The sequence below is a fragment of the Erythrolamprus reginae genome, chromosome Z, assembly GCF_031021105.1.
Source record: "Erythrolamprus reginae isolate rEryReg1 chromosome Z, rEryReg1.hap1, whole genome shotgun sequence".
NCBI lineage: Eukaryota > Metazoa > Chordata > Lepidosauria > Squamata > Dipsadidae > Erythrolamprus > Erythrolamprus reginae.
Window position 1 is genome coordinate 21,545,677 of NC_091963.1, and position 17,333 is coordinate 21,563,009.

A 17,333-nucleotide genomic window follows, 5' to 3' on the forward strand; every position below is an offset into this window, starting at 1 on the left:
GCCATTTCGAAATGATATTGTATACAGTGTTCCCTCGCTTTTCGCGGGGGATGCGTTCCGAGACCGCCCGCGAAAGTTGAATTTCCGCAAAGTAGAGATGCGGAAGTAAATACACTATTTTTGGCTATGAACAGTATCACAAGCCTTCCCTTAACACTTTAAACCCCTAAATTGCAATTTTCCATTCCCTTAGCAACCATTCAGATTATTACTCACCATGTTTATTTATTAAAGTTTATTAAAAAAAAATTATTAAAGGCAGACGAAAGTTTGGCGATGACATATGGCATCATTGGATGGGAAAAAACGTGGTATAGGGAAAAACCCCGCAAAGTATTTTTTTAATTAATATTTTTGAAAAACCGTGGTATAGACTTTCTGCGAAGTTCGAACCCGCGAAAATTGAGGGAACACTGTAATGAGAAAGTATTCTGCCTTTTGCAGTTGACTATATTTGCCTTGGTGGATGGCTAATTAATTGGCTTTGATATATGATAGTGTTATTTCCATGGCTCTTTTCCATCTCTTACTGTAGATTAAGCATTCTTTAAGTTTTGTGCCAGAAATAAATTTATTTAAATATTTCTATTTGATTGTATAAAAATTACATAAATCAAAATTAATAATTAGTGAAAATTGGGGGGGGGGGGGAGAGGAGATCCCAAACTGAATTTGGCATAAACTAAGGTTTTAAAGAATCTGGCACCAACATAAATAACGCTGCAATTAACATATCAAAGCCATTGGCTGTAATACATCAGTATGTATTTACCAGAAGTGTACCTGTGTTTCGGAACAAATGAGTTGTGCTAATTCAGGATTTGCTTTGTTGGAAATGGTTTGGTTTTTTCCCTGGGATGCAGGGAGACACTTAATTAGTGGCATTCAAGTTATCTTGTACTTTAAATTAAGAAACTGGATTACTGTGAAATGAGTTTTACTCATTACTGGCAACGAGTTTGATGCTCTTTTTGACACAAATAAACATTTAACTCTCAGTCTGTGTTTGTGTTGTCTAAAACAGTCATTTGAAACACACAACCAGCTCTTGACATTCCTTTGTTCTCCAACCACCTGTAACACAGGAAAAGTTTAATTCAGTTCCTCATTCTGGCGTTGGAGCTGTGTATGGGGTCCCTGTTGACTTTTATGGATGGAAGCAGGTGAGCAGCAAAAATGGCTTCATTCAGATTTCATTCACTTTCCCACAGCCATCTCTTAGTTGTCATAGGCAAAGTGAAACATGATTAGCAGTAAATAATTTCTCTAAGAATAGCTGCTCTCAGCCAGAAAAGAGCAGCAGTTGTTGGACTTGTTAATTTACCCACCATAAATGTTGGCTAGGGCCAATGCATAGAGGAAGGGGCCAGTTCCTGAATGTCTAATGAGGCATAGCAAAGCCTAGCAAGGAAAGAGAGCTGCTCCAAAGAATCTTAATGAGCTCTCACAATTGCAAGACTATGTGAATGAGCAGCTGCTGAGGCTGTATTTTGCCAGATCAGTCCTTTATAAAATACCCTGTCCTATAATGGAGCTTAAGTGAATATTTTTTACACCGTGGTGTTCCATTTAGAAGGCACTTTTATATATACAGCTCCCTTTTTATTATAATTTTTATATATTTAATTGCTTAGGTGAAAGTTTGATGTTGACCACCAATTTGCATTTTTACCGCAAAACAACTTGCCTTCTTTCAGATACTGCAAAAGCCAAACATGATTGTATTCAACTAGTAGACTGTTTAAACGTATTCAGCTTGTAGACTGTTTAAACGTATTCAGCTTGTAGACTGTTTAAACGTATTCTGATGAAAAGCATCCTAACTTCTCCGAGAATTGAAATTATTCTCACTCTTCTTCAAGAAATAAGCATTAAGAGGACTACCTCCTAAAAAACAACATTATACTATTTCCTTTATAAGGAACTACATAATTTAGTGCTTATATAAAGTAAGTAATTTTTAGGAACAGCTAACAGAAGCCTTGTTAAACGTTTTTTTCCATGAAATTGTTCACAACAGTATTGTTGACACACACAGCTGTTTTGTGTGAATGCAAAGATAGCCTCTAGATTTTCCTTATCTATGTAAGACAAGGGTATATCTGTGGTTATATATTTACATATACAGTACATCAAGAAATACATTTAGTACATTCTATCCAGAAAAAATTATCCACAACTATTCATGCCTTTTCTTGGTCAAGAATAATCAGTCTTCAATTTAAATTATTAGGTGTTGCAAGTTCTGAGCTCCTTTAAAGATCTTTTCTTAGATCCAGCAGGTCTGTAAAATTACTGCCGAGGAGCTAATAAAACCTTTTGGGCAAGGAAGGTGGCTGGGTTGCAGATAAATTTCAGCAATGCTTAAAGAGATCCTCTGTGCCAAATAATCTCTCCATGAAGGAACCGAATTACTATAGACCAGTTGCTCTAACATCTGTAGTTATAAAAACCTTTGAAAAGTTAGTGATGTCTCACTTGAAAACCATCATGGATCCATTGTTAAACCCCCTGCAATTTGCATACCGAGCAAATAGATCAACAGATTATGCTGTTAATATGGCAATACATTCAACAATATCTTGAATCTCCAAAGACCTAGGAAAGGGTCCTTTTTGTAGGCTTTAGTTCAGCATTCAATCACAAGCTTCCTAACAGATAGGAAGCAGCATGTGAAGCTACACAAAATCACATCAGATAACTGTACAATTAGCACAGGGTCCCCCCCAAAGCTGTGTACTCTCACCACTTCTCTATACAGTATACCAATTACTACATCTGTTAAACTGCAGAAGTTTGCAGATGATATAACTGATTGGTCTCATTCAAGACAACAATGAAACCACGTACAGATGGGAAGTTGAACCAACTAGCCTCGTGGTACAACCGGAACAATCAAACTGAACACATTTAACCATACAAATGGTGGTAGATTTTAGGAGAAGCCCTCCCATTCTACCACCTCTTACAATATTAGACAACACAGTATCAACAGAGACCTTAAAATTTCTAGGTTCCATCATATTTCAAGACCTAAAATGGTCATCTAATATCAAAAATATAATCCAAAAAACACAACAAAGAATGTGCTTTCTGCACCAACTCAGAAAGCTTAAACTGCCCAAGGAGTTTCTGATACAGTTCTGCACGGGAATCATTTGAGTCTCACCAGCACCTCTATAATTGTCTGGTTCGGTTCTACAACCCAAGAAAACAGACACAGACTTCAGAGGATAATCAAAACTGCAGAAAAAAACCCAATTACTGCCAACCTGCCTTCCATTGAAGACCTGTATATAGTGTTCCCTCAATTTTCGCGGGGATGCATTCCGAGACAACCCGTGAAAGTCGAATTTCCGCGAAGTAGAGATGCGGAAGCAAATACACCATTTTTGGCTATGGACAGTATCACAAGCCATTCTTTAACACTTTAAACCCCATAAATTACCATTTCCCCATTCCCTTAACAATAATTTACTCACCATTATTACTGGCACTCACCATTGAATAAGACACTTAGTGATCCTGATATTTATAAACATAATTATTTATTAACAATTATTTTTTTTGTTATTGATTTGCAAAAATTATTAGTTTGGCGATGACGTATGACGTCATCAGGCCGGGAAAACTATGGTATAGAAAAAAAAAACCCGCGAAGTATTTTTAATTAATATTTTTTGAAAAAACGTGGTATAGGCTTTTCGCGAAGTTCGAATCCGCGAAAATCGAGGGAATACTGTACTGCCCAAGACAAAAAGAGGGCTGAGAATATTTACTGACCCCTCGCATCCTGGACATAAACTGTTTCAACTCCTACCCTCAAAATGAAGCTATAGAGCATAGCCGAATAAACACAAAAACAGTTTTACCGAATGCCAACACTCTGCTAAACAAATGATTCCCTTACCAGTGTCAAATTATTCACTAAGACTGCATTATAACTATTATCCTGTTCATCATTCCTATCACCCATCTTCTCCCACTTAATACTATGACTGTAACTTGTTGCTTGTATCCTTACGATTTATATTAATATTGATTGCTTCTGGATTGCTTATTTGTGCCCTATGACAATCATTAAGTATTGTACCTCATAATTCTTCACAAATGTATCTTTTCTTTTATATACACTAAGAGCATACGCGCCAAAGATAAATTCCTTGTGTGTCCAATCACACTTGTCCAATAAAGAATTCTATTCTCTTTAACTTCAGGCACCAATATTGTTTTAGATGCTCTGTTGAAAGATTTCTATTAAGAAGATATAAATGGGACCTGAAATAAATGAGTGGTGTTTTTTTCAATTCCATTGTAACTTCAAATAGTCATTAAATGAGCTGTTGTAAGCTGAATACTGTTCGGCTGATGTAAGATTTTATAAAGATAATATTTGTATAAAGACATTGTTCTGGAAGAAATTGTGAAGCATCCACAGAAAGCTCATAAAGATGCTTTTGCAGCATTTACTACTTTAAAAATAATAAACTTCCTTTTTAATAAAGTATTGGTAACAATGGTAAAAGTATCATAAAATGAATATGATACTTAACAGTATTAAGCCAAAATAATAGATCACAGATGTCTACAAGTATAATTAATTATATTGATAAAATTATTAAAATTTGAATTTTGAAAGCAACAATAGTTGGAAATTTGAATCAAACGCTTCAGAACATTTCTTTTTTAAGGGAAATAATTATGAAAATAATGTTAATAAATATTATGAAATTGTTGTTAAGGATACATGGGGAAGATTGAAGCACTATGGCCTAAATGATTAGATTTGACTAGAAAAGAAGCAATTTAAAAATTGTATTAATTAACAGCAATTAAAAATACACATAAGAAATTTGAATAATTATTCTTGTCCAGATGTCAATTGCATTGGAGGCAGCATTGGATGGATCATGAATACCAAAGTAAAAAAAAAAAATATTGTAATGTATTTCAAGATTGATGGTATGTTAATTTGCATATGTGATTGAAGTGAAAAATTAAAAAAAATCTTGCCTGAAAAAAACCACTTCAGAACATTTTACCAAGTTGTTAAAAATCCTTTTTCATGCTCTGTTAAAAAATACTCTGAGAATTTGAAAAATGTATATCAGCTATTAATTGCAGCTATTAATTGCTGCAAATCAAGTATATTCTACCAATGTTCTTTTATTAATTCTTTTCTTAGCATCTCTTCCCCAATGAATTTATATGGTGCATTATCAAATTGCCAATGTTGGGGCTATAGCCAAAATGGCAGAGTGCAACCTGAGCAAACTTAACTATTAGAACCGCAAAAAACAGGTGACCATCAGATGCAGCAAGGAGAAAAGACAGAATATATAGCTTAGCTTTTGCTACCATCTAGTGGTCATTCAATGTTTGTAGCTCTGAACTGATTATTAAAAAATATTACATTAGTTTTATTGATTGTTTATAAAAACAAAGAAAAATTATGTGAAATTATAAAAGCAAAGCCATACATATTAAATCAAACAATACAGATCCTTAATTTATAACCAGTGCCTTAGCACTTATTCAAAGTTACAATGGACACCCCCCCCGCCAAAAAAAAAATACTTAAGACCCAGTTCTCGTGCCAACCTTCCCCTCCAATCACCTGTGGTTATACAAAAGCTTTTTGGGTGCTTGGCAACCAGCCAGTATTGATGGCTGTTTGATGTGCTTCAAAGCCTCATATTTGCAATGTTTTGCTGGAGAGCATGTTACTTCCAGTTCCGACAAACTCCCAAAGTAATAATGGGTTTGCTGCTTAACCACTGCATTAGTGGTTTGCATTTTACAACCGCACGTTTACTTAATAACCATGGTAGAAAAAGACAATAAAATCAGATCCAGACCTGGTTTATGAATATCACCATTTAAAACCTTAATTGCAAAGCTCTGTTAAGGTTGTAACTCAAGGACTATTTTTATGTGTCACGTACGTATTTGTAATATATACGTAGATATAACGTTGTTTATATGTACTGCTCAAAAAAACCTAAAGGGAACACTCAAATAACATATCCCAGACCTGAATGAATGAAATATTCTCATTGAATACTTTGTTCCGTACAAAGTTGAATGTGCACAACAGCATGTGAAATTGATTGTCAACTAGTGTTATTTCCTAAGTGGACAGTTTGATTTCACAAAAGTTTGATTTACTTGGAGTTATATTGTGTTGTTTAAGCATTCCTTTAATTTTTTTTAGTAGTGTATGTATAAGATGGGAACTGATAAGAGGGAACAATTTTACAGGGACAGTAAGCACACTGGTACACTTATGCATGCCCCTTACTGACCTCTTAGGAATTGGGTGAGGTCAACAATGGACAGTTTAAGGGTAAATTTTTGGGGTTTGGTGATGAGGTGGTCAGGTAGTGAGTTCCAGGCATTAACCACTCTATTGCTAAAGTTGTACTTTCTATAGTCAAGTCTTGGACAGTTCACTTTGAGTTTGTATCTGTTGTGTGCTCCTGTATTGTTGTGGTTGAAGCTGAAGTAGTCGTCAAATTATAGCAGATATAATTTTTGAGCTATGTGTAGGTCATGCCAAAGGCGATGTACTAAGCTTTCTAAGCCCAGGATTTCAAGTCTGGTTGCATAAAGTATTCTGATGCGAGTGGAGGAAGGGCGGGCTCTTCTAGTAAAGTATTTGTAGTAGGACAAGTCTAAACTATATGAATTCATGTTCCAAATCCTAAATTGCAAACTGAATTACAAGGCGATTTATAATGAAGCCTTACTGAACATTCTGCTAGATGAAGATAGAGAAATTTTTAGCCTTTTTTTGTTCGCTCTTAATGTCTTACAGCATTCCATCAATTTTGTATGAATATCCATCAATTTCTTTGACTATGGAGATTCTTAGTAATCCAGGTCCTAGTTTTCCCAAAGGTGTTTTTCCCCCCCCCCAAGATTCCACTGGTCTTTCTGGTTTTTCTTTGAAGGCATTTTGCTTCTTGTTCAAGAAGCTTCTTCAACTCTTACTCAATATTATATGAAACCAGAGGTGAAATTCAGCAGGTTCTGACAGGTTCTGGAGAACCAGTACTGTACTAGAAATTTTGAGTAGTTCGGGAAACCGGCAAAACCCACATCTGGCTGGCATCAGAGTAGGGTGGGAATGGAGATTTTGCAATATCTTTCCCCCATTAGTGGGAGGGTGGGAATGGAAATTTTTCAGTGTCTTTCCCCTGCCATGCCTATTGTTCTGCCGAGCTCTCTGGTAGGAGCCTCCCGAAAATTCAAGGGTACAAATTTCAGACACACACACATTTGAAAATTCAAAACAATGTTCTTTATCCCAAAATTCAAAATAAACTACGCACTATTTTTGTATTGCAAAGAGCACTCATCCCAAAACAACCGGGTAGTCTGTACAATTAACCTGAAGCAGTCATTAAGTACTTAGCTAGCAGCTGTGAAGAAACTTCACACTGCTTCTTCTTTCAACGAAGTGAGACACATACGCAAGTTGCTCTTCTTTGTTTTCAAAGGCGTGAAAAATCAACAAGCAAAGTCCAGAAACCAGCAACCCAGGATTCCTGACAAAATGCAATCAGATACTCTTCCACAACGGCCAAACCCACATGCTGCTATTTATAGCAGCAGTCCTAATTACAAACACAGGTGGCCGCTCTTATCTGCTGTAATATGTCCTTACTTGGTCTCTTCTACGCATAATTCTGCACTTGCGTGGATCCAAAATGTCTTCATCCGAATTAAAGGAAGATAAGGGAGATTGACTGCTTGGGCTGTGTGCCAAGCCCCCTTCTGCCGAGTCATTCCTACCTTGTTCTTCATCTGAGGAAACTAAACTCTGAACTGTTTCTGTTGGCAATAACACCGGCCTGTGACATGTTGAAGTTTCCCCTGCATCCACCTCCACATTCCCTGGGGCAGGAGCTGAGCCAGAGCCAACCACAACACCTATCAAGCCATGCACACAGAACCGGTAGATAAAAAAATTAAATTTCACCCTTGTATGAAACTCTATGATTGTATGAAAAAACTGTACGGAACCCATGCTTTAATATATTTATTAAATTGAAAAGTAAGGTTGGTTTAATTGTTTTGCTTTTCTTAGAGGTTAAAAAAATATCCTTAAGAGCAGGGATGCAATAAGATGCATTCCACTTTGATATGCACATGTTAGTTAGGATTAACTGTGATGTTCATTTATTTATTTGTTTGTTTCTTAGATTTCTAAGCCGCTCAACTCCTTCTGGACTCTGGGCTTTGTTTTGACATTAGTTTCATAAAAGCACTTCAAAGGGCTATTTTGACAGAAGTTTAGTCATGGGGAAGTGACCTCTTGAAATTCCTCTACCCTTCCAGATCAAAAACTTATTTTTGAGGAAGCAACCCACAGTACTGTACTTAATTTTATAGGTTAAACAAGAAAGGCATCTGAACAGTGCAATTCTATACAAATTCTACTCAGAAACAATCCCTTTGCGTTCATTTCCAAAATAAAGATACAGTAGATTGGGGCATTTCATGTTCCGTGGTTGCTGAAGGAAAATGCAAAACTCGGTTTCATTAATACGCATCGATTTTAATATGCCTCCTGTGTATTTCCTCCATTTTTTCAGTCATTCAAATGCAATTATTTAAATTATGTATGTGCATGAAGGATCACAGACAGGAAGTAGAAAGAGGAAATTAGAGTTGTTCTTTTAGGGAGCCAACATTAAAAAAAAAAATAAGCTGTGCCATATAGTATTACTTTTTTAGAACTTTGGTGAATCAATTGAATTCAAGCAATACTTTGGAAACTGGGTTTCATATTCTGATTTAAAGTTGCTTTTCTGAAGACTTTGATATACCGGTAGTTTTCGAATCTCTACTTTCATCACTTGTTTTTGTTTCAAAATCCCTTGTTACATTGCCAGTCATTCCTTCCCCCCTTTTGGTAACACAGATTTTTCTTCCTCTCACCTCCCTCCCACCTGCTCCTTTCCTGCACTGAAAGTCAGCGTGACTGGAGATTGTTTGCTTCCTTATTTGTACATTGTCGTTCATGGAGAATGTCAGTAGGAATGTGCTTTGCCTGGCAGAGACTGAGTTGGCCACTTTGCCTATAGACAGCATTAAAAAAAGACCCTAAGTTCTGCATTTGCCTCCTAATGAGCCTGGATAGGAAATGAGAAACACAGTTTAATCAAATGTACTTGGAGACAGGATAATTCTTCCTTCCTGTTTTATAGCTCATAAAATTATACATGAGTGTCTTTCACATATGGTGCAAATACATGCATGTTTATTCAGATTTATCCTTACAGGAGTTTACTTTCAGGTAAACTCCTATGTAGCTTCTGCTCTGGTAATCTCACACTACTAACCAGAGCATACAAAACTTTCGCCAGACCAATCCTTGAATACAACTCATCTGTCTGGAACCCACACTGCATTTCGGACATAAACACTCTAGAAAATGTCGAGAGATACTTTACTAGAAGAGCCCACCACATCTCCACTCACAACAGAATACCTTACGAAAGTAGATTTACAATCCTAGACATCTTAGAACCACGTCATCTTAAACATGAACTAAGCATAGCCCATAAAATTATCTGCTACAATGTTCTTCCTGAATGACTACTTTAGTTTCAACCACAACAGCACACCAACATAGAACAGATACAAACTTAAAGTAAACTGCTCTAAACTTGACTGCAGGAAATACGACTTTAGTAACCAAGTACAGTGATACCTCGTCTTACAAACCCCTCGTCATACAAACTTTTCGAGATACAAATCCGGGATTTAAGATTTTTTTGCCTCTTCTTCCAAACTATTTTCACCTTACAAACCAGAGCTGCCACTGGGATGCCCCGCCTCCGGACTTCTGTTGCCAGCGAAGCACACATTTTTGAGCTGCTGGGATTCCCCTGAGGCTTCCCTCCATGCGAATCCCCACCTCTGGACTTCCTTGTTTTTGCAATGCTGCAGGGGAATCCCAGCAGCACCAAAATGGGCACTTCTCTGGCAACAGAAGTCCAGAGGTGGGGTTTCCCAGGGAGGGGAGCCTCAGCGAAATTGCATCATCATAAAAACATGGAAGTCCGGGGGTGGGGTTTCTCATGGAGGGGAGCCTCAGGGGACTCCCAGCTGTGCAAAAATGGGCGCTTCGGCTGGCAAAAGGGGTGAGTTTTGGGCTTGCACACATTAATCGCTTTTCCATTGATTCCTATGGGAAACATTGTTTTGTCTTACAAACTTTTCACCTTACAAACCTTGTCCCAGAAACAATTAAGTTCGTAAGACGAGGTATCACTGTAGTTGATGCATGGAATCCAAAACTTTACCCTTAGACTATCCACTGTTGACCTCTCCTGATTCCTAAGAGGTCAGTAAGGGGCCTGCATAAGTGCACCAGTGTGCCTTCCATCCTCCGTCCTAATGTTTCTCTTTTACTAGTATCATGTATATAGGCATTGTTATATCTTGGTATACCACCAATATGTACTCGACAAAGCAATAAATAAAAAAATAAACCAACAAGATACCAAGGGACAGTTCTTATTTTAATTGGGGAGAACCAAGACAAATCATTTAATATTAGTTTTTTGTTGGTCCCCATTCCATTGATAATCCTATCAAAAGGTTGCAATGCTTAGGAGTATTATCCAAGAAACATACAATCTTATATTTCCCTTTCCAAGGAAGAGGAGAATGTCCATACATGAAAGCAGAGGAAATCCAATTTCAGAATTCTCTTTGGTTTCCTAATTCTGCTGCCACCTAGTAAAGTTCAAGGGAAACAGCATGGATCTAAAACAATTACTAATACAGTGTTCCCTCAATTTTCGCGGGTTTGAACTTCGCGAATAGCCTATACCACGTTTTTTAAAAAAATATTAATTAAAAAACACTTCACGGGGTTTTTTCTATACCACAGTTTTTCCCGCCCAATGACATCATACGTCATCACAAACTAATAATTTTTGCAAATAAATTAAAAAAACCAATTTTTGTTAATAAATAATTATGTTTATAAATATCAGGATCACTAAGTGTCTTATTCAATGGTGAGTACCAGTAATAATGGTGAGTAAATGGTTGTTAAGAAAATCAGAAATGGTAATTTAGGGGTTTAAAATGTTAAGGGATACTGTTCATAGCCAAAAATGGTGTATTTACTTCCGCATCTCTACTTAGTGGAAATTCGACTTTCACGGGTGGTCTCAGAACCCATCCCCCGCGAAAATCGAGGGAACACTGTACCGCTGGTCTACAAGTCTGCATAGAAATCTGTTGTACTGATTTAAGGGGCATTTGCAAAACAAAAAAAGTTACTATAAACAAGATCAGCATACATCATGTTGATCATGCAACAAAGATTCAAAAGAACATAGAATAACCATGTTGGAGGATCTTCTAGTCCAATCGACTGCTGGAGCAAAAGATCTGATACTATTTCACACCATATAGAGTGGCAATTATATACAAATGGTTTCTTCTTGAAAACCTTAAGTGTTGGAACACTCCAATTTCAGGAGGCAAGTTATTCCATTGAAAGGGAGTTTGTAATGCAACGTAAAACCACAATAGGACATTTGTCATTTGCCTCCTGAGTATTCCAAGGAGACTCTACTGAATAGAATAGAATTCTTTATTGGCCAAGTGTGATTGGATACACAAGGAATTTGTCTTGGTGCATATGCTCTCAGTGTACATAAAAGAACATTTGTATCTTTCCCTCCATCTCTGTCTCTCCAGGGACGAGCCAGCAGTCTACCCCACTTCTTAGCTTGTCCTTCGGTTTCATGCAGAAACAGCAGCACTTCTGGGTTTTATAGCTGGCCAAACAGGATCGCCTCTTCTGTACTCTGCGCTGCAATCTGTCTCTGGCTGGGTTCCACCCCCCAAGATGCAACAAGGGGACTTCCTGCCCAGTTCTCCATAGCTGAGGAATGTTGCTGAGGCTGCCGGGCAGCCCCTGGTGGGAGGAGGGCGGCTCGGCCCTGGGGATGCCCCCTAAGGTGGGAGATTGGAGTGTGGGCTGATGGAGCCGAGCGATCAGCAATCAGCACCATACCACGGGCCTCCTCTGTGGCTGGATGCACCAAGGAGAATCCTCCTCATGAGCGGCTCCCTCCAGGTGGCAGGAATGAGAGGGATATGCCCCTGAGTTAGCTGGTCCTGGTGGAGACACTGGTGGTGGCAGCGGGGGGGCATGGACATGACGTTCCCAGTGCTGCTGCTGCTTCTCGAAGGGAAACCGCCACCACCACCACTGTCCCCTCATCCTGCCTAGAGAGATGGAATCTGTGGGGAGGGCAGGGCTGGAGAGATGGGAAGCTGTGGGAGGCCCCCTACATCATTTTGGGGCTCAGTGGCAGCCCTGAAGTGCCCCCCCTTGAAGCCACCCCCGGATTAAGAGGTCGAGATGACCGGCACATCCTGAGCCTCACTCGGGGAGAGGAGCTGTGCGGCTGCTTCCGGACCGCCGTTTTCATGTTCCCGCTTGTTGCGGTTAGCTCTGGCCCAGCTCCTGCTCCAAGGAATGTGCAGGTGGATGTGGGGGAAACATCCACATGCCGCAGGTCTGTTTTGCTCCTGATGGAATCTGCCGATGAAGCCTCCTCTGACCAAGGAAGTGTGAGTGACAGGGAAGAGGGGTGTTTGGCAGACATCCCAGGAGGGGATCAATTATCTGTATCATCCTTGGATTCTGAACAAGAATTAATGACACATCCATGCATGCATAGAGTGATGCATAGGAGACAACAACTGAAGGATTATTACAAAATGAGGTCACCTGTGGTTGGGTGTGGCCACTGTAATTAGTGCTACAGATAAAAGTGCAACCTGGTGTTTTAGCCTCGTGGCAGTTTATCTGATTCATTGTTTTGTCGAGATCGTGGTTTTTGTGCTGTTCAAGATTGTGTGTGGACTCTCTGGACTTTAGAATTGGACTCAATTTCCCAGTTATTGGGTGAGCAATTGGATTGCATTTAACCTGTGCCTTGTGTGTACCAGAAAATCCCTTTGACATTTAAAAAGGGAGCTGTTTCTATTTTTCTGTTTATAAAAACTTTTGGGTTTTCCTTTTATCGTGTGGTGTGTGTCTTCCTGGACTAATTACCCTGAAATTACAGGCGGTTGAAACACGCTGGCAGAATATAGCTGCAGCCCCGCCAGGGGAGAATTTTTTTAAAAAGCAGAACATTTTTCAAAGGCCCTGGGACGTGGGACAAATCATCAAAAAGTGGGATTGTCCCGCCAAAGCGTGACTTCTGGTCACCTTATCATAGGGGTCAAATAAGCAATGAAGAAACAATCAATATTAATAAAAATGTTAGGATACAAGCAACAAGTTACAGTCATACAGTCCTAAGTGGGAGGAAAAAGATGAGTCTGCGGAGAGGGGCGGCATACAAATCCAATCAATCAATCAATCAATCAATCAATCAATCAATCAATCAATAAAATGATAGGAATGATGAGAAAAAACTAGTAGAAATAGAAATGCAAACTTAGTAAAAAGTTGACAGCGTTGAGGGAATTATTTGTTTAGTACAGTGATTGCATCCGGGAAAAACCTGTTCTTGTGTCTAGTTGTCTTGATGTGCAGTGCTCTGTAGTGACGTTTTGAGGGTAGGAGTTGAAACAATTTGCGTCCAGAATGTGAGGGGTCAGTAAATATTTTCACCGCCCTATTTTTGATTTGTGCAGTATACAGGCCCTCAATGGAAGGCAAGTAGGCAGCAATTGTGTGTTGTTGTTTTTTGCAGTTCTGATTATTCTCTGAAGTCTGTGTCGATCTTGTTGGGTTGCAGAACCAAACCAGACAGTTATAGAGGCGCAGATGACAGACTCAGTGATTCCTCTGTAGACCTGTATGAGTAATTCACAATCTTGGGAGCTTTAAATTGCATGGACCACAATTCCCAGAATTCCTCAAATCAGCAAAGCACCCAAGCACTGCCAGAATTAGGAAACACTGTATCAACCCTTTACTAACATCTTCTATTTTGATGGAATTTCAGAATAACTACCTTTACCTGTAACATTTGCTTTTAAAAAGTGAATTTATCCCAATAACTATCTGCCTTTTCCTTGTTTATGACTAAGCTGCTAATACATTTTGTTGGTCTAGCATCCCCCAGACAGTCAATTAACTCACATCCTGTTTGGATTTACAAAACCAATTAAAAACGTAATTATTTCAAGAGGTCTTTGAAGTGGAACCAAATTACTTTCTGGTTGTACAAGTATTATTTTTGTTAGCGTTGTGTCTCAGTTTTGAAGTTGTAATTATTTTTTTGTTGATGCTTTATTGTTTTCCTAAACTGGCTTTTGTCGGTGCTCTTGTTTATATCCAATTTATATGAAATTGGATGTAAGCCATCCAACTCTGCTATCTGATTGGAACACCAAGTGTTCTAGTGAAATTAAATGAATAGATATTCATTCATTCAATTTTTATGCCGCCCTTCTCCTTAGACTCAGGGCGGCTTACAACATGTTAGCAATAGCACTTTTTAACAGTGCCAGGATATTGCCCCCACAATCCAGGGCCACATTTTACCCACCTCGGAAGGATGGAAGGCTGAGTCAACCTTGAGCCGGTGATGAGATTTGAACTGCTGACCTACAGATCTACAGTCAACTTCAATGGCCTGCAGTACAGCACTCTACCTGCTGCGCCACCCCGGCTCGATTCAAAATATTGAATTTTCCTTTTGAATAACCAACTGCATTCCTTTATAAGTTCCAGAAATATCTAATATATCATCTCCTAACTCAAGACAAGAAGCAAGTGCCTTGATCCAAGGGCCTGGAGAGTTCAGAGAAGGCATGATCAGCTCAGATTTAGCAGGCTACTTGCGAGGAGATTGTCCCACCCATCTTCACCAGGAACAATGGAGAAATGAGACTTAAGGAGATGCTGTAGGAAGTGGCATTGGTTGGGAACAAACGCTGAGTTCCTAAAATGTTGCATGCTGATGTTTGAACTTGCCAACAGTCCTTTCATACCTTTTGGTATGTAATTCGTTCTGGGCTAATTACCTAAATCTTTTGCTCCCTGAACTCCTTGAATTGCCATTCATTTGCCAAATACATTTGGATTTATTGCTGTGTAGCCTTGGTGCATACAGCACTGGCCTGGACTAATTGCAGCCAGAGGCTGCTTGAGATGGAATTTGTTATCACTCTGTTCAGGGACTTGCCAGAAACATGGGAGCATTTGGGGAGATTTAGAGTAATAAAGGGGCAGTTTGAACTGCCAGCTGTTTGTGTTATCTCTGTGTCGTGCCCTGGGTCATCACATTTGGCTTGACATTTTTCTCTCTCCTTTTTTAGTAGCAGGCCTGCCTCTTTTCCCACTTATGGCACTGCAGTATAATTGTTTGACTTCTTTCTAAGGTAAGGGGGGCAGGACCAAAAACAGGGGTGCCAAACTGGTGGCCCGTGGGCTGTATGCATCAGACATAGACCACGTCCACCCCAGTTCCATGAAAGGAAAAATATTGCGATACATGATGTGATGGCAACATGACACAGCGAGTTTGACACCCGTGACCTTAAACGTTGTATGTATCTTGAAGCTGTCCTTAGATCTGACATGGGCTCTTTACAGTCCATAGGCTACATTATGGCCTGAGGGTGGTCCCAGTTTGGCTGGCAGCATCGGCCACATTGGTGGGCATTGACAGTGTCACATTTGGGATTTCATTTTTGGAGAGTCCAGAGGCTGTGCAAGAAGACAGGTCTTTTGCACAACTACTAGAGTGTCTTCTCTGCCTCTGAAAATTGTACAAAAATTGTGTTTGCTTTTATGAACAGGTTTTGGTAAATGCTTATGTGTCACTCAAAATGCCATGGCAGGTCACTTTTAATATGCGTGTCATAATTAGCCATCACTGGTCTAGTGGTTAAGGCAAGAAACCAAGGGACTGTGAATTCTAGTTCTGTCCTAGGTATGAAAGTTAGCTGGGTGACTTTGGCCAGTCACTCTCTCTCTCTCAACCCAACTTATAACATAGTGTTGTTGTTGTGGGGAAAACAGAAGGAGGAAGAAATATGTATACAGTAATACCTCGTCTTACAAACGCCTCATCATACAAACTTTTCGAGATACAACCCCGGGTTTTAAGATTTTTTTGCCTCTTCTTACAAACTATTTTCACCTTACAAACCCACCGCCACCACTGGAATGCCCTGCCTCCGGACTTCCGTTGTCAGCGAAGCACCCTTTTTGCGCTGCTGAGATCCCCCTGGGACTCCCCTCCATGGGAAACCCCACTTCCGGATTTCTGTGTTTTTGTGATGCTGCAGGGGAATCCCAGCAGCACAAAAATGGGCACTTCGCTGGCAACGGAAGTCTGGAGGTGGGGTTTCCCAGCGAGGGGAGCCTCAGTGAAATCACAGCATCGCAAAAACACAGAGGTCCGGAGGTGGGGTTTCGAGGACTTCTGTGTTTTTGCGATGCTGTGATTTCACTGATGCTCCCTTCGCTATGAAACCCCACCTCCAGACTTCCGTTGCCAGAGAAGCGCTCGTTTTTGCGATGCTGGGATTTCCCTGCTGGGATTCCCCTGCAGCATCGCAAAAACACAGAAGTCCAGAGGTGGGATTTCCAATGGAGGGGAGCCTCAGGGGAAACCCAGCAGCGCAAAAACGGGTGCTTCAGCTGGCAAAAGGGGTGAATTTTGGGCTTGCACGCATTAATCGCTTTTCCATTGATTCCTGTGGGAAACATTGTTTCATCTTACAAACTTTTCACATTAAGAACCTCGTCCCAGAACCAATTAAGTTTGTAAGTCAAGGTATCACTGTACTTGGTGAGATAAAGATGGATAAAGAAAAATAAAGAAAAGCAATGTGACGAGAACTGAAGAAAAAAAGAGGTTGCTAAGGCATGACTAGTGTATGGTTAGGTACAATTGGATACAGATACAGATTAAGAGAGTTGGAAGGGACCTGGTACATCATGTAGTCCAACCCACCCACCCCGCCCAAGACTCTACACCATTTCTGACAGGTGGCAGTTCAGTCGCTTCTTGAATGCTTCCAATGATGAAGTTCCCACAACTTCTGAAGGCAAGCTTTAGTTATATATTTTATTTATTTGTCAATTATGTATTAGAGGTATACAAATATATAATAATATTTATATACATGATATAGTAAAAGAGAAACATTAGGACAGGGGATGGAAGACACGCTGGTGCACTGCCCCTTACTGACCTCTTAGGAATCGGGAGAGGTCAACAGTGGATAGTCTAAGGGTAAAGTTTTGGGGGTTAGGTGAAGATACTACAGAACTCAGGTAGTGAGTTCCATGCATCAACTACTCGGTTACTAAAGTGAAG